Genomic DNA, 22312 nt, shown 5'->3' on the forward strand with positions numbered 1-22312 from the left:
TTAGGATGCCAGACGCATGGATTCCAATGCAGGGTGGGTGATTTTTTGAAGCACCTGATTAGACCCAGAGGGTCTAATAGGCTTAAAATAGGGTGGGCACGGGATGCAGAGAATGCGAGCAGAGCCCACCCAGGTGTGTTCGCAACAGCGAATGAATATTTGCTTTGTACAGTCACTTTAAATGATGTAACTAATAAGCATACAAAACATTCCTTATTCAAGGTTATGTTATATATATATATATATATATATATATATATATATATATATATATATATATATATATTTTTTATGTAATCATATTAAAGAACTATATACTGAAATTAAATATTGCACACTAAATACTTAACATTACACAGCATACAAATCAGACCGAAGATCATAGTCTAATTTCCTTCTATATTTTCCATCTGTCGTGTTCCACCCTTAGTCTAAACAGACTAAACAGACAGGAGCATCGCTGGTGGGGGGCCCGTCCAGGACTGTAAGGCCAGGGGTCCAATGAAGTGGGAACCAAACTGCAGGGACAGGAACTATTGGGGCCAGTATACAGTGGCTGCTCACACTGTGTACGAAGCCCAGAAGTGATGCCACAGCCTGGCGGAAGTTCCTGTGCCAACAGTTCCTGTGTGTCAGGTCACCTTGAGGTGAGGTGATAGGTGCACACCGTAGGATCAGGAGTGCACCGCAAGGTTTTGAACCCTACGGCTGACTGCTGCAGACGGGGGACAGATCCCACTGGGGTTAGAGCGTAAGATTCCCTGGGGCGCGGAGTCTAAGAGCCAGCAGGTGTTCACCAGCGCCTCTGGTGGTGAGGATGGACTTGGCTGCAACTGGCTCCAGGTCACGACCCCCAGGGTCCCCCAGCTCACACCCACAGTAGGCAACAGGAGGATAGGGATGGTAAAGGACAAAGCCAAGGTCGGGGCCACAAACAGACAAGGATAGTCGGGGACACGCCAAAAGGTCAGGATCACAGGCAAACAGGGATAGTCAAAACACGCCAAAGTCGGTAACGGAAAACAGTAGCAGAGCACACGGCAGGAAACAGGAAGCTAACACACAAAGGAATACACAATGGTTGATCAGCACTGATGGCCTGCAGTGCACAGGTTAATATAGGGCTCCCTGATAGGGCCTGGGGTGGAGCCATGCTTAGAGGAGAGGTTATAAAAACCACCAGGTGGAAGTGGCTGGCCTCTAGTCTGAACACATGAGGGGAGGTAAGCAAACACAGGAAGATCACTGCATAACCATTACACTGTGCCTGCAGTTTGGTTACTCTGGTTTCCTCCCACACTCCAAAGACAATCTGGTAGGTTAATTGGCTCCTGTCTAAATTGGCTCTAGTATGTGTATGTATGAATGTGAGTTAGGGACCTTAGATTGCAAGCTCCTTGAGGGTAGGGACTGATGTGAATGTACATTGTATATGTTAAGTGCTGCGTATATTAAAGTTATATAAGTACCTGAAATAAATAAATAAACTTGTTTCTACACGAATGCATCCACAATATGCATCAGGACACAAAGTTAGGGGAAATCCCTTTAATTGTAACAAGGTTACTCATGAAAGCAATATTTTTTGTAAGAGGAAGGGTATAAACCTATGTCAGGTTTTACTGCTGCTGCTTGTCCCAGTAGCATAACAAAATCCACAAAGCAATCTAATGCTGCGTACACACGATCAAATTGTCCAGCTTGCTTAGTCCACCGAAACGCATTTCACCGGACAATTCGATCATGTGTGGGCTTAGCGGACTTTCTCAGCGTAAAGTACGGCGGACTTGGAAAGTATTTTTGAAGTCCAATCTTTCCGCCGACTATGAATGATGCATGCTCAGAAGCAAGTACGAAAAGGAAGCTATTGGCTACTGGCTATTGAACTTCCTTTTTCTAGTCCCGTCGTACGTGCTGTACATCATCGCGCTAGCAAATGCCGGACTTTCTGTTTGTCCGTGTGTGGCCCAGTCCATTCGGTAGAAAGTCCGTCGGACTATCCACCGGATTGTTTGCCGGACTAAGTACGCCGGACAATTCAATCGTGTGTACGCGGCATTAGAGAAACATAGGAATCCCTTCAAATCTGAAAAAATATAATTTTTTAATTTTATTCAAAGAAGTGAATGTACAACATTGGGCAGAAATATGCTTCAAAACTGTGTACAGCTGTAGAAAGCATTATACAATGAGGTCACTTTGAATGCATTATCACAGCAGATGCACAGTAATGTAAGGCTTCATTTTAAGTGGCAAGCTCTTCAAGGCCATCTTTACTGTGCCACTGCCATTATTACCATAATTGTTTGTAGCTACAAAGCCCCCAACACCTCATATTAAAAAGTAATATCCAAATCACAAATGGAAGAAAGGTGAAGAAAAAAAAGAGAAGCCTTGGCCTCCAATATAGACAACACAGCTTGAGCAAAGTAGGTAAAGTGAAGGATTTAAGCATCTTTTGGGACCCGGCTGCTTACTATGCCATACTGGGCTTTAGCAGCAGTTAGACGTTTTAAACATTCTGAAGCACACGTATCCCTATACAGAGATTTTCTAAGACATGGACATATTGGTGTGCAACTGACTACTAGTTGCTATGTAGGAAAAGGAACAACACTGTACTAGCATGTTGAACATCCACTCACTGGCAGAGCCATAGAAAAGATTGAAGCATGTCTGTCCATATCGGTGGTGCCTATAGGCGGGTTTGTCAAAACAAGTGTCATAGGGCACGTCTTGACACCCATTGTTTTCAATGAGAAATATGCCCCTCTGTATCAATTAATAGTAGATCATCTGTTCAGTTCTGGTACTGAGCTGTGATTACAGGGGCCTGATGCTGTGTCACTGGGTGCAGACCAGCAATAGAAAACCTTGAAGAAATTAGATATGTGGATTATGTTATTATTTTTTGTTGTGTGCTTATAGACTTTGACACATTGCTAAGGGCAGGGAGGTTTAACTCAGAATGAAAATTTCCTCCTACAAAGAAAACACTGTACAAAATATATATATTTCTGTACATCTTCTAAGTCCCCATACAGAAGAGGAGGATCAAATGCTCGTAATATTAGGTCTGGCCTCCCTCTATTCATCTTGATTGTATTACATCCATTTACTCTATGAGGTAAAGATTTAAAATACAGGGTAAATTCTCTGCTGCTCTTAAACTCACCAGTCAAGTAGGAAAATGCTTTTCTGCTCACAGCGAACAAAAAGTGTGCATCAGAATGACATTTAAATTACAAGGCACCACTGAGAATAAAAGCCAATGAAACACATGCTGGATTGAAATGGCTTAGATCAATATAATTAACTCCTGTGTTTTGGACTAGAACCCAGAGAAAAGATTATCCAGGCAATAGGAATTAATGGTTCTAATGTAAGCCATTCTTTACAGTGCTTTATTTTAATGTTGTATTTTTTTTTCTTTAGTTTCCAAAGCATGCGCTGAGCATTCACTAATGCAGTGAAGCTGTGTCTCAGTAGACTGTCTGTGATTAAAACGTTCAGTGAACAAGACTTGCCGGCGGGCAAGTTCCATTATGCCTATTAGACCAAAGGTTCTAGCTATAACCATAGCCCATTTTCCACAGCAAGATGTTCCGCCATTTCTACTGAGCTTCTGATTCAGATGTTTAACATTGTTCATCATTATAAAGCATGTGTATGCCCATTACCACACTAAAGTAAATGCTTTACCATGGGCAGCAATAACAGGTTTAACACATGCTTTTAATTAGATATATATGCATATCAAAGTTTTAAACAGTCAATGAAGCACATAGGGTTCCAAAATGTCCTTTTACATTGCAAGAGCTGCCTGGAATAGTAATGCCCCCTAGTCATAGGTTTTGAATCAGTATTTATAGCCATCTAAGTGCAACTACATGTCAGAGCTTTCCGGTGTTTGTGTCAACTTTTTATATGTTTATTCTCTGTGTCAAATATACAAGTCAAAATTTGATGACATGATAATAACCACTGGCCACATATCAGATGAAGGTTCACATAGCCTTTCCACCCAAATCAACGTGTAAATGTGAATGAGCCCTCATGATTGCCTGCCGCTGACTTATTCCAACCTACCTATGAAAGTAAGTACTACTGACGGTCAGTAATTACCAGGAGTCCAGGGTACCCTGACAGGAGGATCGCCATCAACACCCGGATAAGGAGGTTACACGCCTGTTACCCCAGCAGGGGTGAGGCGATCTGGTGAGTGCATTCACAAGAGGGGCCACCGGAGGAAGGACGGGAGCACTGAAAAGTTACTTGTATTTCCAGTGAAAAGCCACCTTATTTTTAGCGGTGTTTTTTTTTTGCATGAAAGAGATTTTCACACTTATGGACACCAACAAATTTAAATTTTAGCTTTTCATTTTCATTAATTTTATCCTTATTTGCATTTGCTCACAATCATATCTTCCTCGGGTATTTTACGCTTTGGACTTTCACCTTTACGATTTTTTGGACATTTCTTTATATATTTTATTTACAATTTTTCTGGTTGGATTGATAGTTAATGAATTATTGAATCATTTATACCATGTGATATAATAATTTTCCTTATTGATGCTGTCTTTTGATATTTTTTTTTTGCACTGTTCCCTTTATACACATATAATTGTTTGCACTTTATTACTCTTATGCACGTTGCACTTTCTATGTAGTGTTGTTTACATTAGCCTGTTTACACACAGGTATTTATTTTGGTGGTTTGTTTATGAGTGCACCTACCGTATGCATTTGTATATAGTTTAGTGAACAGCGCCATCATCCCTTTGTAGACCTTCGCTTCATTTCTTCCACATGTTTGCTGCGTCCCTGTGTCCCCCACATGGCTGGCTTCTCCCACACAGCAAACATGCCTTCTTATGGCTTTCTTTCAACAATGGCTTTCTCAATGGCTTTCTTCTTGCAACTCTTCCATAAAGGCCAGATTTGTGAAGTGAACGACTAATCCCGCGTACACACGACCGGACTTTTCGAGGGACTAGGTCCGACAGTCATTCCGACTGACTTTTGGTGGAGTTCCGACGGACTTTCAGAATGAACGGACTTGGCCACACACAATCACACCAAAGTCCAACGGATTCTCACATGATGACGTACGACTGGACTAGAATAAGGAAGTTCATAGCCAGTAGCCAATAGCTACCCTAGCGTCGGTTTTTGTCCGTCGGACTAGCATACACACGAACGGATTTCTAGGTCCGGCAGAGTTCTGGTGAAAAAATTTAAAACATGTTCTATTTCTAAAGTCCGCCGGATTTTTGGCAAGCAAAGGTCCGATGGAGCCCACACGCGATCGAATTGTCCGACGGACTTGTTCCGTCGGACCTTTGCTGTCAAAAAGTCTGGTCATGTGTACACGGCATTATAGTTGTCTTGTGGACAGATTCTTCCACCTGAGCTGTGGATCTCTGCAGCTTCTCCAGAGTTAATGCTTCTCTGCTTCTCCGATTAATGCTCTCCTTGCCTGGCCTGTCAGTATAGGTGGACGGCCATGTCTTGGTAGGTTTGCACTTGTGCTATACTCTTTTCATTTTCAGATGATGGATTAAACAGTGAGATGTTCAAAGCTTGGGATATTTTTTTTTTATAACATAACCATGCTTTAAACTTCTCCACAACTTTATCCCTGACCTGTCTGGGGTGTTCCTTGGCCTTTATGATGCTGTTTGTTCACTCAGGTCTTCTAACAAACATCTGAGGGCTTAAAAGAACAGCTGTATTTATAGTGAGATAAAATTACACACAGGTGGACTCTATTTACTAATTAGGTGACTTCTGAAGGCAATTGGTTCCACTAGATTTTAGTTAGGGGTATCAGAGTAAAGGGGGCTGAATACAAATGCACACCACACTTTTCAGATATTTATTTGTAAAACATTTTTGAAAAACATTTATCATTTTCTTTCCACTTCACAATTATGTGCCACTTTGTGTTGGCCTATCACATAAAATCCCAATAAAAGCTTTCCACCGGACCCGCCATCTTGCAGTAGGGGGCAATTGTTAGTGAAAAATGACGAACGCAAGAGGCAAAAGGCGAGGCACCGTTATATGTTCTCTAGACCCTTCCGCAAGCATAGTCCGGTGCCACTGTCAACCTATATGCGCATCTACACGAAGGGTGATATTGTGGACATCAAGGGTACAGGCACAATCCAGAAAGGTATGCCACACAAGTGCTACCATGGCAAGACTGGCCGGATCTACAATGTCACACAGCATGCTGTTGGAATAATTGTGAACAAACAAGTCAAAGGTAAGATTCTTGCCATGAGGATCAATGTCCGTGTAGAGCATATCCGCCACTCAAAGAGCAGAGACAGTTTCCTGCAACGTGTGAAGGAAAACGAGAGGAAGAAAAAGGAAGCAAAAGAGAACGGCACCTGGGTGGAGCTAAAACGTCAGCCAGCCCAACCAAGTGAAGCTCACTTTGTCCGAACATTTGGAAAGGAACCTGAGCTCCTTGAGCCAATTCCATATGAGTTCATGGCATAAAGTACTGCTATTAAAAATCCTTTTCTCAAAAAAAAAAAAAAAAAAAAAATCCCAATAAATTACATTTACCTTTTTGGCTGTAACATGACAAAATGTGGAAAATGTCAAGGGGTATGAATACTTTTTTAAGGCACTGTAAGAACAATTGAGGTTGGTTTATGAGTCATTTGTGAGAAAGTCAAATTTGTATATTGAAGATAACGCTGATTTTTTTTCTTTAAATGTTTGCTTCCAAAACCCATTCTCACCACCTGGTATGTGCATCTCCAGACAACATAATTTGGAGAAGTTTGGTATAGACTGCTTGTAAAATGTAAACTGTATGCCCCAATCTTTGGCTGAATTTAGTAAATATATTTATTTGTTAACATAAATAATTTTGGCTAGGTTTGCTGACCACAAATTGATGCAACAAGCTTGCATTAACAGTTCACCAAGTAGTTGTTCAAAAATGAATTTCTCCAATACTTGAAAACTATGTTAGTGCTTAAAAAATGTGAATAGTTCTGTTGCCCCAGTCAGATTCTCCCCTTTACCATCCCATACAGCACTGGGAAAAGCTGTTTGTTTACCCTAGGCAAAGCTGTCCATTGCTTGTTCTAGTCTGTTTGTACACTGTACTAAATTTAGGTTGTATGGTACAAAAGTGTAAATATCTTACAATAAAAATGTAAGATCGATTGACACATAAAATTAGTTGTAGGTAGGTATGTGGCCAGCTTTACAATCTGCATTGATCTAATAACCTTTTTGATTAAATATTCTGTTTGAAACATGTAGGATGAGTGTTTCCTCAAGCAGCACTATAACATGTTAGTTATTATACTTTAGAAGACATTAGTTTATGCAACCATACAATATGTGCTAAAAAATAGACTGCAACAAATATGTCAATATTGGTTTAATAAAACACCAGAAACCCTGTCTATTGCACTCATCAATTCTCTTATCTTGCTTTGTTAAATCAATAAAAATCTTGGAGTGTCATTTATTTTCCTGTCTAAAGCAACATTTATCATGGTTTCCAGGGCACTGACATATAGCACTGTGAAGAACCAAGAGTTGAATTCCTACTGTGCAGCACTAGAGGCTTGCAAGAGCGGGTCCTCAGTTTAGCTTTTGCAAGTTCTGCGGCTGAGCGTGTGTCAAAACAATGTTTTTTTGCAAGCTTAAAGTATTAAACCTAAAACCAAAAATGTAATATATTGCAGCTTACCAGTCATTAGATGTGGTGGCTGAATTCATTTTAATTTTTAGGCTTTTTTCCCTCTGTTTTCACCTGTGATCTGGCCAGTAACAAACCTCCTGTATCAGAGCGCCTATCCTCTGGAGCAGTGGCCTCTAAACTGTGGCCCAGGGGCCAGACCTGGCTCTTTGCTTGCCTTTTTCCTGGCCCTTGGGGCATTATTTCACCAACTGACAGGAATGATTGGGCACCATTCCCCCTACTGACACCACCATTGGTTACACCCTCATTGTCAGTTGTCAGTCTGGGGGAAGGAGAGTGTTAGATGCCCTGAGCAAATTTAAGCCAAACTCCAGCGAATACTTTATAAGCAGTTGCAGCAAAAGTTTTTTTTTCTATTGGGATAAAGGTTTTAAAGTAAAGTAAAAGATGACTATTGTAAGTACCCCTGTCAGCGGTAAATGGTTTGTCTCCATTCTTTAACTGCTACATCTGCAGGACGGACTGTTCTGTTGAACAATAACAGACTTACTGGTCAGATCACCATGTAAAAATGTAAATGTAATGTAAAGAAAGCCAAAAAAAGAAAAGTGATGGAGTCACCACATTTAAGGATTGGTAAGCTGCAATATAATTGATGGTTGCTTTTGGATTAAAGTGGTTGTAAACCCTTTGCAACCACTTTTTTCTACAGGCAAGCCTATAATTAGGCTTACCTGTAGCTACACAGGTTCAGGAGATATCCCTGTATTTGCATGTGCCGACGTCATCGGCACATGCGCACTTAAGCAATCTAAAGCAACGGCATGTATGTTTCAGTTAGACTGTTCCGTTACCGGCACTCCTGCACGTACGCGCAGGAGTGACGTCATCATGTCTCCAGTCAATCACACTGCTGGAGCCACAATACCCGGAAGTAACCCCCCCCCAGAGAGATGTTGGCCACCGGAGCGGTGAACAAGGACCACTGCGGGGGCTTCGATCTCAGGTAAGCAATTCATAATAAGCTAGAATTCTATGCATACTAGCTCATTATGCCTTTGTCTTGCAGTTTTTTTTTTTTTTTTTTTTTAGGGTTGCAACCACTTTAAATACTGCTTTACCATGAACACGTATTTTGCATTGAAGGACAAAGAAACAGGTGCACTTAATCTCCCATGCCCATTAGTACACGTTCACCTTTACTTTGCTTTGCCCCTGCTCCTTTAGGCTGCCAGAAACAAAAAAAGTTGCTCAAATCTTAGGTTACATAGGGCTATGGGCTCTTCCTAGATGACAGTACTGGTGCTTGTACAGTAGAGGGGGAAAGCAAAGGCTTTCTTTAAAGTGAAACTGTGCCTGTACAATAGCTCTTATAGTCAATAGTTTTGCCTTCTAGCTCTTGAACCTCATGTTTGGTTTCTGGGCACTTGGGGCCTTCCACATAAGCATGGACGTGTTATGTCAAAAAAGTAAATGACAATTTTTTATGTGTTTAGCATAGTTAAAAGTTCTCTCTAAGTGAACATGTCTTAACCACTTGCTGACTGGCGCACGCCGATGTACGTCAGCAGAATAGCACAGACAGGCAAATGGGCATACAGGTACATCCTTTTAAATTTGCCGCTGTGCCATCGCGTGTGCACAGCTGGCGGCGCTCGCCGGTCGGAACCTCCGTGAGTTCAATCGCGGGTCCCGCTGACTGAATCGCTGCGGGGATACCCGCGGTCGCCTCATGGGGAGGAAGAATGGGGAGATGCTAAAGTAAACAAGCATCTCCCCATTCTGCCTAGTGACAGTGTCCCTGATCTCTGCTCCGTGTGATCGGAGCAGAGATCAGTGACGTGTCATAGACAGCCACACCCCCCACAGTTATAAACACGCCCCTAGGACACACTTAATCCCTACACTGCCACCTAGTGGTTAACCTCTTCACTGTCAGTGTCATTGACACAGGAATCAGTGCATTTGTATAGCATTGATTGCTGTATAAATGACAATGGTCCCAAAAATGTGTTAAAAATGTCAGATGTGTCCGTCATAATGTCGCAGTCATGCCATAAAATCGCTGATCACCACCATTACTAGTAAAAAAATTTTTTATAAAAATGCCATAAAACTATCCCCTATTTTGTAAATGCTATAACTTTTGCGCAAACCAATTAATAATCACTTATTCCAATTTTTTTACCAAATATATGTAGATGAATACGTATCGGCCTAAACTGAGAAAAATAATGTTTTTTTTATATATTTTCGGGGGAATATTTATTATAGCAAAATGTAAAAAATAATGCTTTTTTTGTTTATAGCAAACGCTATAAACAAAAAATGCAGGGGTGATCAAATACCACCAAAAGAAAGCTCTATTTGTGGGAAAAAAGGACGTCAATTTTGTTTGGGAGCCAGGTCACATGCCCATGCAATTATCAGTTAAAGCGACGCAGTGCCGAATCGCAAAAAGTGGTCTGGTCTTTGGCCTGTAAAATGGTCTGGGGCTTAAGTGGTTAAAATTTGTAGATAAGCCAGGGACAAACAATTTGTTTGTCCCTAGATTTTTATTGCAGAAAATTGTCTTTTCCAGGCCAGAATATACACCTGGGATTTTGGGTGCTTCTACAGTAGGTGTACCTCATACAGTAGGTAGAAAGCAAAGTCAAGCCACTCCAGTTGAGAGCAGTCCCACGCTTCAACCTCAGGGTGCAGGTCCAGTCTGAATTCTGGATTAGAGCCACTGGAATAGGAAAAGGTTTGACAGCACTCACAGGTTCAGATTGTGACTAAGCGAATTCCAATTCATGAAGCGCATTATTCAGGTCTGCATTGATGTCATGATGTCTATGATGTTGTCTGATGATTTTTATCTTCAATAAAGTCTTCACTTTTGCTTCAAACCTGTGAGTGCGGCCAAACCTTTTGCTGTTTTCCTTTTCCTGTTCCAAAATCTCATACAGTAGCAGTGAAGTGTGCCAATATTACATTACTTTTACCATTTACCCATTATTCATATGTTTATGATATACTTAGTAATTTCAACACATAGGAGTGAGTTTAATGAATGGTGTGAAGTATTATTATGACTCTTGTAGTACCACAATCAACAGATACTAGTTTAATTTAGACATGTGCAATTAATTTCGTTCCAAATTCATCTTTTAACGAATTTCGACACATTTGTTAATTCGGAAACATCTGAATTAATGAAAACCTGTTTAACAATTTTTTCAGAGTATTCGTAAATTTGAAAAATTTTCGGCAGTGCGTGTCTAGTTTAATGTAAGCTTGAAACTCTGTTGTAACAGAAACATAAACTATGTATGTGTTTACATAAACATTAAAAGATCATTCATTTTCATTAAGGAGGTTTCCCTTAATTTCTTGTCCCATAGCCAAAACAGGAAATGAGAGGAAATCTCTCCAAAGTGAGGGAATCTCTGGTTGTCAACAGTGTCACCAGAACTAGTGTCCCCATTGGATATCCCCTGTATTACTGTTCTGGGGGAAAAACACAAAATCAGGGATTCTCCTCACTTTCATTCTTGATGATAATGATAAACATGACAACAGGGGCACAGACAGAAATGAAAGCCTGACTAGTGTTATAATTCCTCTCTACTCTAGCCAAAACTAAAAAGCTCCCAAATCAGTTCATGTCCACTTGAAGGTTGCAGGTACCCATCTTTGCATATTTCAGCTCTTTCTTTTGCCTTCTCCACAAGTTGAAAATTCAGCGGGGCTAGTGTGATTGACAAAACAGGTGTGTAGACCCAAAAACTTAAACTTTCTAACATCTACCAAAAACGTTTGGTTGGAATGACCATTTTACAAAATATTTGTTGTTTTTATTGTAATGATAGTATAGAAGATGTAATTTCAGCCAATTAGTAGACATAATTAGCAAATAGCCATAAAATAATTATTTTGTCATTAAAACATAATACAACAATAATTGTGAAAACACCAACATTTTCAGCCACCCAAACATGTGTATCTATTTAGATTTAGTAGTGCTAAGCTACAGTTTGCTTAGTTGAATAGGTAGTTTAGCTTTCTTAAGTTTTCTCCAGTTACTATTAAGTTCCATACACATGGGCCGGAAGTTGGGAGACATTTTCCGGTTCATAAGAAAAATGGCCGTCCTTCTGCAAGTATGTATGTCAGTCTGGATGGCTTCTGTTGGACGTGCATGATAGAAAACCAGCAGCCGACCGACTCCTGATCACCGCTCTCAGCCACTGGTAAAGAACGCTGATTTGAGTGTTCTTTTGGGGATGGGGCCATCCCCCTGTCAGAACACAACAGCTCAGTGGGGGAGATCACTGGACTAACCTCTCATGGGTAGTACAGTGTCTCCGACCTGAGCTGTCAGATTTTTTTGTCCCTGGCATTAGTATCTGTCTCCTGCCAGTAGGCATCACTGGTGCCTCAAGCAAAAGATTAAGAAGCTGCACTAATCAGATCCATGAATATTTATCTCTCTATAGCCAAGACACTGGGAAGTTTGTTGACAATGGGGCAGGCTGGGGGGTGCTATAAACATTACAATTAAGAAGCTGCACTAATCAGATCCATGAAAATTATCTCTCTATAGCCAAGACACTGGGAGGTTTGTTGACAATGGTGCAGGCTGGGGGAGGGTATATGTTTGGCTGTTGAATCCTGTTAGGCCTGCTGGCTGAGGAAGGTGATCACGTGGTTGGACAAGCTTTGTGTTTGAGTCCTAAGAAACTGGGATTGGAAATTTGGAGCTCATTGGAGTATGGTGTTTTCTCCTCAAAGTATTGGCTGCAAAATGCCATGCTGGCTTCAAGGTTCTCCATCTGTGAGGACTGTAAGTACATGTGTTCCCTTTTTTGAAGTTTGCTAGTTCATAAACAATAAACTCCTGTTTTGCATCTAAAAGTTACTGGTGCCCACCTGTACACATTGCTCCCCTATTGCTGAAGACTACACCCTAAGGTGAAATGCTAGCCCACCCTGTCCCTGTGGGTTCTAATTACCTATGGAGTTATATGGAGGAGGCTACACTAGAACTAGAATGGTTTTCAGAATGGGAATACAACTGGCATTTCCTGCTGCTACAGAAACAGATCCAGCAACTAAAACAGCACAAAAATAACAGAGGAGACTCATTATAGGTTTAAAAGAAACATTCTATTCTTGGACTAATATGTGATAAAAATTGACTGTACACTAAGCAACTAAGGGGAATATGTATGCGATCTCCACCTAACATATGCTGCAGGTGAATCTTGTAAGTAAATGTAATTTAAATTAAAGTGATTGATTCAATTGTGAATTTAGGGTAAATGGTACATTCACTACTTTATAAATATAGCTCTTAGAGTGGGCTCATAGCAGATACAAAACATCAGCTACTATGTGGGTCCCTAGACTTTAATCATTTGTGAAGAAGTGCACAATACTACATATAGTTCAGTTTATACATTTGCCATTGTATCAGGGTATTCATCAGTTTAAATTCCTTAACAGCCCAATAGCTCACATTAAAATGAACTTATGGCCAAACTATGGACATTTAGGTATTGTTACATTTGCCTTAGAAAGCAATACATGCACTATAAAACAAGCTCTCACTAACCTAGCTAACTGCAGACAATGTGGTGTAAATCATGCTCATACTTGTACATCAAGTTTGTGGCTGAAGCACTAAAGTATTTTTTCGGGCAACTCAGCTAACATTGTTTCCCTTTCCAGAGCATCTAATGTGTGTTTACTTTAGAGGCGAAAAGGGTATAAGGCTACCAAGTCATTGCAAAGGAGAGCAAGGTGAGCAGACCTGATAGGAGAATGACTTGAGGATATCAATGCTTCTGTTGTAAAATCTGACAGTCAAGCCAAGCTTGTTTTACTGCTTATTAAAATATATAAATATTTATTTATCCATTTAAATTGATTTCCCCTTCCTGTTCTAGTAATATAACCGGTTCCTGACCAGCGCACGACGATGTACGTCGACAGAATGGCACGGGCAGGCATATTGGCGTACAGGTACGTCCAATATTCAATGCCACCCTGCCATCGGGAGCGCGCCGCCGACTCGATCGCTGAGTCCGGTCGCGGAACCCGCGGACTCGATCGCTGCAGGCATCCCCGCGATCGTCTCACGGGACGGCTGAATGGAGGAAATGGAGTGTAAACAGCATTTCTCCATTCTGCCTAGCAACTAGTGACGCTGATCTCTGATCCATGTGATTGGAGCAGAGATCAGTGTTCACTAAATGAAAGCCCAACCCCCCCCCCCACAGTTAGTAACACACCCCTAGGGACTCTTAACCCCTACACTGCCACCCACTGATTAACCCCTTCACTGCCAGTGTCATTTACACAGGAATCACTGCATTTATATAATAGTGATTACTGTATAAATGACAATGGTCCCAAAAAGTGTCAAAAATGTCCGATGGGTCCCCCACAATGTCGCAGTCACAATAAAAATCGCTGATCGCCGCCATTACTAGTAAAAAAAAAAATAATAAAAAATTATTAATAAAAATGCTATAAAACTATCCCTATTTTGTAAACGCTATAATTTTTGCGCAAACCAATCAATAATCGCTTATTGCAATTTTTTTTACCAAAAATGTGTAGAAGAATACATATCGGCCTAAACTGAGGGAAAAAATTTTTTTTTATATATTTTTGGGGGATATTTATTATAACAAAAGGTAAAAAATAATGCGGTTTTTTTTTTTTTTTTTTTTTTTTTTTTTTTTTTATGGAGAGGATTTCCCATACAATTTTGGACACCATGCCGGTATACGAGCTTAAATGGAAGACTTGGTCCCCCTGATACCCTTAGCCTTTGGGCTGGGGCTTCATGGGAGTTTGCTCGCCCCCGAACGGGGTTCAGACCTAGGTGGAGGATCTTGCAGTCCCGTACCCTTTGGGAGCATTTATTTCATTAATTCAGTTTTAGTTATTGTCTTACGTTATGATTTTTGTTTTTCTTTGGTTTTCATTGGCATTTCTATGTTTGTTGTTTATCGATGTTACAGTCACTACCCCAGTGCTTGGTATAGTGGGGGATACTTTATCTCTGTCGGATGCCTTGCTCTTTATACCCCCATGAGCAATGACTACTGCGTTGGATGGCAGCTACTTACCATCCATTACTCTGTTTTATACTTGTATGCCTGCTACTCCTTTACTGCAAGCAATGTATTATTGTTAACTCGATGTACTGTACTTTGATGTTTGTATTCTGGAGCACTCAGTCGCTCTATGTATGTGCCTATTTTTTCTTTATAAGTCTCAATAAAAGTTTGTATTAAAAAAAAAAAAAATAATGCGGTTTTTTCAAAATTGTCGCTCTATTTTTGTTTATAGCGCAAAAAATAAAAACCGCAGGGGTGATCAAATACCACCAAAAGAAAGCTCTATTTGTGGGAAAAAAAGGACGCCAATTTTGTTTGGGAGCCACGTCGCACGACCGCGCAATTGTCAGTTAAAGCGATGCAGTGCCGAATCGCAAAAAGTGGTCTGGTCTTTGACCAGCAAAATGGTGCGGTCTGTAAGTGGTTAAACAGCAAATAATGAAACTAAATTTCCTCATTACATTTTTCAGCTAGCCAACAAAAATAATTCTACAGTAATTAATCTAAACAAAACATAACTACTCAGGTTAAAAAAAAAAAAAGTTTGTTGCATACATTTACAATACATGTAAAGACACATTCTGTGTCAAAAACTTCAAAAAAAGTGCAGTCCCTACCTCAATTCTGTAACATACTGTATATACCAATGCAAACAACAAAATCAGACTTGCCTGAAGACAGTCCTTTCCTACTGAAAGGTAAAGGAATACACCAGAAAAGCAGTATTTCTCCAGCATACTGAAGACCCCCAGTTTGTGTTTGCCTCTGATGATGACATGATCCAAGATTTCTCCCTTTATCCAAAACGTGAATATTTTGGCTTGAGTTCTACTTTAAGACTTCATCGGTGCTTTCTGAACTCTCATTGAATCTGCGGGTTTCATGTTGATTTTCATCTTGATTCACTAATAAGGAACTGACCGTACAACCTCAAAGAACATTAGGATAATCAGGATAAAACAAGCTAATTACCTTGAGAATGATATCTAAGTGCTCCAATAATTGATTTTAAGTACAGGACATTGGTGCTGTGTTGCCAGTTGTGCTTTTTCTTTTTTTTTTTTGTAAACCACACATCAGATGCAGTATAATCCATTATCACAATTGATTGTCCTTGGAGACGGATGAATCAGCAAAACATTAATTTACAGTAAACAAAGCAAGATAAATGTTTTATCTTTATTATTTCCTTTTTGTATTTTCTCTAAACACATGTAAAAACAAGTCTCCAGAACATGGTTTGAGGTACTATTTTTCAGTGCTACTGAAAGATACATTATTATTAGGGTTAAGCTAATTGCTCAGTAGAAATGGGCAGATGGTTTGTTCCAAATTTAGGTTTGAACCAAACTTTGGCTGTGTCGGCATTAGAATGAATACCCAAACTTTTGCCAACATGGCCCCCTGTTCAGTTAGGGTAGTTGTCATTCAGTGAGCAGTACTGTGGGTATCGGGTATGTGTGACGGTATATTAGTTTCAGCAGGCAGCAGCCATTGTAACTTACAATGGAGGGGTATTTTTTAAATCGTTTTAGATAAAGGAATTGTCAAATGTTTGGGCGTCTTTCTTTCCAGCTTATACATTTTTTTTGTGAATGAGTAGGGGTACTATTCATGTGGGGGGTGGAATATGGGTCCCCCCGGGTACTCAAATTCCAATAAGCCTCCAGCTGCAGACCCCTACAATTACTGGGCCAGGGTTGTGGTGAAGAGGCTCTTGTCCTTGTCAGGGGTACCCCCTCATGTTGAAGATATGTGGACTGGTATGGTTTATGAAGGGAAGGACTGCTTGCTCACCCTCTCCCCCCTTTCTTGGCCGGCCATGCTGTATGCATAGATTACATTTTTGGTATGGAATTTTAGTCCTTATTAATTTTTTTTGTTTTGCTTCTTTTTGTGTGTTTGAGGATCCCCCTTAAAATTTGCTGACAATTTAAAAACATTTTTCTTTTTTTAAACGTTAGTACTTAAAAAAAAAACACTGCTCCTGATCAAATGGTATTTAAAAAAAAATGTTTGCACTGGTATATGGTCCCAAGGGCAATGTTCTCCACCCCCATGCTATTTCTTTACAACACCTTTGCCTATTAAAGTGGAAGTAAATTTAATTATTAAACAACTTTGTGCAGAGAGCTCTTTATTGCAGAAAAGGCATGCAATGTCTCTTCTGCATTAACAAGCACTTACCTGCTTGCTTGCTGTCTTCTAATAAATTAACTCTGTGCTGCACATGCACAGCTCAGTTTGCATCCCCAGCACAATCCAGCTGTGCTAGGAATGACTGACTCCTGTGCTACAGCCAATCAAGATGCAACCACCACATTTCTGAAAGGTGAAGGTATTTATGGGATTCAGTTACTAGTTAATAGGGATGAGCCGAACACCCCCCGGTTCGGTTCGCACCAGAACTTGCGAACGACCCCCGCGTTCGGTACGAACGTTAGAACCCCATTGAAGTCTATGGGACTCGAACGTTCGAATTGGAAAGTGCTAATTTTCACGGCTAATATGCAAGATAGTGTGCTAAAAAGGGTTTGGCGACCTGCCTCCTGCCTCAGGGGACATGGGTCACTGCAAAAAAAAGTTTTAAAAACTACCGTTTTGGCGGGAACAGTGATTTTAATGACGATTAAAGTAAAAAAAAATAAAGTGAAATATTCCTTTAAATATGGTGCCTGGGGGGTGTCTATAGTATGCCTGTGAAGTGCCACGTGTTTCCCGTGTTTAGAACAGTCCCTGCAGAAAATGACATTAAACGGAAATAACACCATTTAAAACTGCTTGCGGTTTTAATGTTATATCTGGTTCCTGCAATATGGTTGAAAATCATTCAGAAAAATGGCATGGGTAGCCCTCCCTGCCCATTACCAGCCTATTTGGGTCTTGTACACATATTAAGGGGAACCCCGTACCCATATTAAAAAAAGGAAATGCGTGTGGCCCCCAGGCCCTATATACTCAGAACAGCAGTATACAGGCGGTGCAAACAAGACAGGGACTGTGTAGGTTTGTTGTGTTAAGTTGAATCTGTTTGTCATTTTCAACCGGTACATTTTTAAAGTGTAGCTCCAGTCAAAAAAAATATCTTTAAGCTTTTTGGAAAACATAGGGAAGGGTTATCACCCCTGTATAATTTTGTTTTGTCGTCCATCTTTTTTCATCTCACTTGCTGCTGTCTCCTTGCGTTTGCAAGTAGGAGATGTTTGTAATTTGGATGTTTGAAAGTAGGGGCCTGCCCTATATTATAGCGGTATGTACTGGGTACAGAGCACGCAGACAGCACGCACTATCTCCTAACACTACTGACTGCAAGCTCTATTATTAACCACTTGTTAGCCCAATGTTTGCATAAAGTGAAAGATGAAGTTATGCTGAGTAAATAGATATCAAACATGTCACTCTTCAAAATTGCACATGCCCGTGGAATGGCGCCAAACGTCGCTACTTAAAAAATCCCCATAGGCGACGCTTTAAATATTTTTTTACTGGTTACATGTTTTGAGTTGCAGAGGAGGTCTAGGACTAGAATTATTGCTCTCGCTCTAACATTCTCGGCGATACCTCACATGTGTGGCACATGCGAGCACATGGGGACATGGGCGCTTTAATTTTTATTTTATTTTTTTATTGTTCATTTTACTTTATTTTAGTTTGACATTTTTTTTCCCAAAAATATATTTTTGATCACTTTTATTCCTATTACAAGAAATGTAAACATCCCTTGTAATAGGAATATGGGATGACAGGTCCTCTTTACAGTGAAATCTGGGGGGTCAATATGACCCCACATCTCACCTCTAGGCTGGGAAGCCTGAAATAAAAAATTAAAAAAAAGATTCTGGCTTTGATCGTACTGGCGAGTTGGTAGAAGCACCAGAGGGCGGTGAGGGGTGGGGGGCGTCTATGGCTGGGTACTTCAGGGTATCACCGAGTATGGCTGGGTATCTCTGAGTATGGCTGGGTATGGCAATTTATGGCAGGGTATTACAGAGTATTGGCGGGGTATTGGCGGGGTACTACAGAGTAATAGCAGGGTACTGCAGAGTATTGGGGGTACTGCAGAGTATTGGGGGTACTTCAGAGCATTGGGGGGTACTGCAGAGTAATGGGGGTTACTGCAGAGTAATGGGGGGTACTGCAGAGTAATGGCGGGGTACTGCAGAGTAATGGCAGGGTACTGCAGAGTATTGGGGGGTACTGCAGAGTAATGGGGGTTACTGCAGAGTAATGGGGGGTACTGAAGAGTAATGGCAGGGTACTGCAGAGTAATGGCAGGGTACTGCACTGCAGAGTAATGGCAGGGTACTGCACTGCAGAGTAATGGCAGGGTACTGCACTGCAGAGTAATGGCGGGGTACTGCACTGCAGAGTAATGGCGGGGTACTGCACTGCAGAGTAATGGCGGGGTACTGCAGAGTAATGGCGGGGTACTGCAGAGTAATGGCAGGGTACTGCACTGCAGAGTAATGGCGGGGTACTGCAGAGTAATGGCGGGGTACTGCAGAGTAATGGCAGGGTACTGCACTGCAGAGTAATGGTGGGGTACTGCACTGCAGAGTAATGGTGGGGTACTGCAGAGTAATGGCGGGGTACTGCAGAGTAATGGCAGGGTACTGCAGAGTATGCACTGGTATTGCAGAGTATTGGCAGGGAATTGAGGGGTTAAATTCGGTGAGCAGCGATGTGGGCACTGCAGATGCAGCCCACATCGCTGCTGACACCGATCTCTTTCCCCTCCGCTGTACCGATCGGTACAGAAAGGGGAGGGAGGAACAGGCGTCATAACATGACGCCGGTTTGTTTCCAAGTGATCACTCCGTCACTCCGCTCATGGCGGCCGTTTACCGTGATGCGCCGGGTCCTATGGACCCGGCGGTCACGGATGCTCTCGAGTGCGCACACCTCGGGGCACGCGAGAGCAGAATTCTGGGAGGCCGTTAATTAACGGCCTCTCTGAGTTAAACAACCGCCCTGAAGCCGTTAATCGGCAATGGGCAGTTGTTAAGTGGTTAAAGCTAGATCACTAGCTATATAGGTGAGGTGAATATAGTGGTGTATACTGCAGTCAGGGCACAGACAACAACCACTACACAGCAGCAAGATAGGAAATCAGCCAAAAACGATTGGTGTGTACTGTGTTGAAGGTACACAGAACACCCACTGCTTCAGATGCAAAGTAACACACTACAGGAGGCCGCCTTAAAGGCGGCCTTATATAGTGTGGGGCGTGCACTACACAGTCTGAGCTATGATTGGCCACAGGCAGGATGCCTGTGGCCAATCATGGCTCTCCTCGCTGCCGGCGCTGCGATTGGCCAAGCATGCGGGGTCACAGTGCATGCTTGGCCAATCATCGGACAGCAATGCACTGCGCCAACGCAGTGCATTGTGGTCCGCGCGCGCGTCACTCGAATTTTGACACGAACGGCCAAAACGTTCGGAATTCGCCGAACGCACGAACGGCCAATGTTCGAGTCGAACGTACGTTCGACTCGAACACGAAGCTCATCCCTACTAGTTAACCTCAAAATTGATTATTTTTTTATTTTATAGACTTTGGCTTCCACTGATTTCAATGGAATTCGTCTTTGGCATCCAAACTCCATTAAAGTTCACCAAACACTGCTTGAACTGAACCCAGTGCAGTTCAGCTCATCCCTAGTGTTCATTCCAAATATAAGTTTACACTGAACTTTTTCTTGTTTGAAAGTTCAGCATAGACAAACAAGACAGCTTTCTGCTTTCAAGTGGTTGCTAAGGAAGAAGTAGGTGCCTGCACTTGCCACATCATTAGCAAACGCTGACATCACTAGGCCCATTCACTTACTTGGCTGGGAATCCCTGTCCTTTTAAGCAAAAGGGCAGGGATAGGGGATGGTATCATTTTATAAATATGGCCACTTTGCCATATTTGGGAAATAATGTTGCCCAAGATATGCCCATGGCTATAGTTGGACATTAATGTCACCACTATCCCTACCTGTTCCCATATTTTGTTGATGACAACTTGGGAATCTGTTTTTCTGCTAGTGGCCATTGTTAATGGTCATTCATTTTAATTCATGAGGCTCTACATGGATGACCCAATGGATGGCTGATTTACATTGTGGGGATTTTTTAACTATGGACCTGTTAAACAGAGTGTTTGTGTGTTTATTTACTATTTAATTAGTTGTATTCTTACACTTACTTGTTCACATGCTGGTATCTGGGTGCCCCGTTATTGTTAAAAGGGGATTCCAGGTTTTTGATAAACCCTCCCTCCTGCAAATCCCACAACCACTGTGCCAGGGTTGTTGGGAAGAGGCCCTTATCCTCAACAAGATGGGGAAAGGGTTTTTGCCCGGGGGGGACCTCACATGTTAAGGGCACATGGCTTGGTATGGTTTAGGAGAGGGGTTCTGCGTTTTTTGTATGCATTTTTTTTGCTGGGTTTACTTAAAATTCATAACAGACCTGAAGAGCACACTTCTTTTTACATCAATTTAAATACATTTTTTTTTGTAGATGCCAGTCTTAATGAAGTATGTTGTGTACATCACACAGATTTTTTGAATTTTTAATGTCTAATTTTAAGCATTACTAAAGTAAACAGACTATACATATGAAGGGATATTTAGCTTCCATTTTGTTTCTCTCTAACATCCACTTCATAAATAGATATGCTCTAGTTTTGCTAATCTAGCTTCGTTTCTCATGTTGCTGTTATCTTCTTTCAGTTGTAGGGTGTAGTTGTATATGATTGGATAATCTGTATGACACGTTCAAAGGGCGGTACTTTCTGAAAGCCCCTTTTAAATATTCACACCAAAGAATAAAGATTAGATTTGCTCAGAGAGACTTTGTTGTTTTGTGTCATTGTCTCAATAGGCTAATCTCCCAGGCCCAGGGCCGCTGATAGGGCAGTACAACCAGCCCTGTTGTACCGGGCCCGGCCAGCAGGGGGGGCCCGAGCAGCTTTTAACTTCTAGCTAAAAAAAAAAAAAAAAAAAAAAAAAAAACGAAATAACTATATTAACCTGCACCCACTTGATTACTAACATATATAAGGAATATATATTCATTTTCTGGGCCCCATCAGGTTACCAGAGGGGCCCAGGAGGTGAAAGCAGAAGAGGGACTTTTTTTCTATTTTCGGGTGCAGGGATACAATGCTGTGCCGCATGCTGTTCTCAGTATACCTGCACAAACTAAAGTTCTTCCTGCTCACTGTATGCCTCTCCGGCGGATGGATATTACTGTTATACGGCTCCCTTCATCCAGTAAGTGCTGCAGCTTGAGGGACTTATCACTGGGACGGCTGAGACAGACAGAGCAGCAGGAGTAATCTGGGCAATGGCAGTGGTGCACAGGCAAGCAGTCCCCTGCACACACACACACACACTGACAGGTCACACTATTGTAGCATGTGCAGTCCCCAGACTCTGTGTGCTCATGGTCATTATCATTATGATGATCAGGGCACAGTAGGTGCTGTATGGCTCTGTCAGTGTAACATGACTGTGTGGTGCTGACT

General features: G+C 41.5%; 1 protein-coding gene and 1 pseudogene across 6 annotated transcripts in view; both read left to right on the forward strand.

Moving 5' to 3' along the window:
* Positions 1–22312, forward strand: part of AUTS2 (activator of transcription and developmental regulator AUTS2) — a 1910865-nt gene that overhangs the window by 677877 nt on the left and 1210676 nt on the right. The window lies entirely within an intron of this gene.
* LOC143983066 (large ribosomal subunit protein eL21 pseudogene) lies at positions 6017–6530 on the forward strand (annotated as a pseudogene).

The sequence above is a fragment of the Lithobates pipiens genome, unplaced genomic scaffold (genome assembly GCF_037356315.1).
Source record: "Lithobates pipiens isolate NorthernLeopardFrog02 unplaced genomic scaffold, aLitPip1_a1.2 Scaffold_16, whole genome shotgun sequence".
Lineage (NCBI taxonomy): Eukaryota > Metazoa > Chordata > Amphibia > Anura > Ranidae > Lithobates > Lithobates pipiens.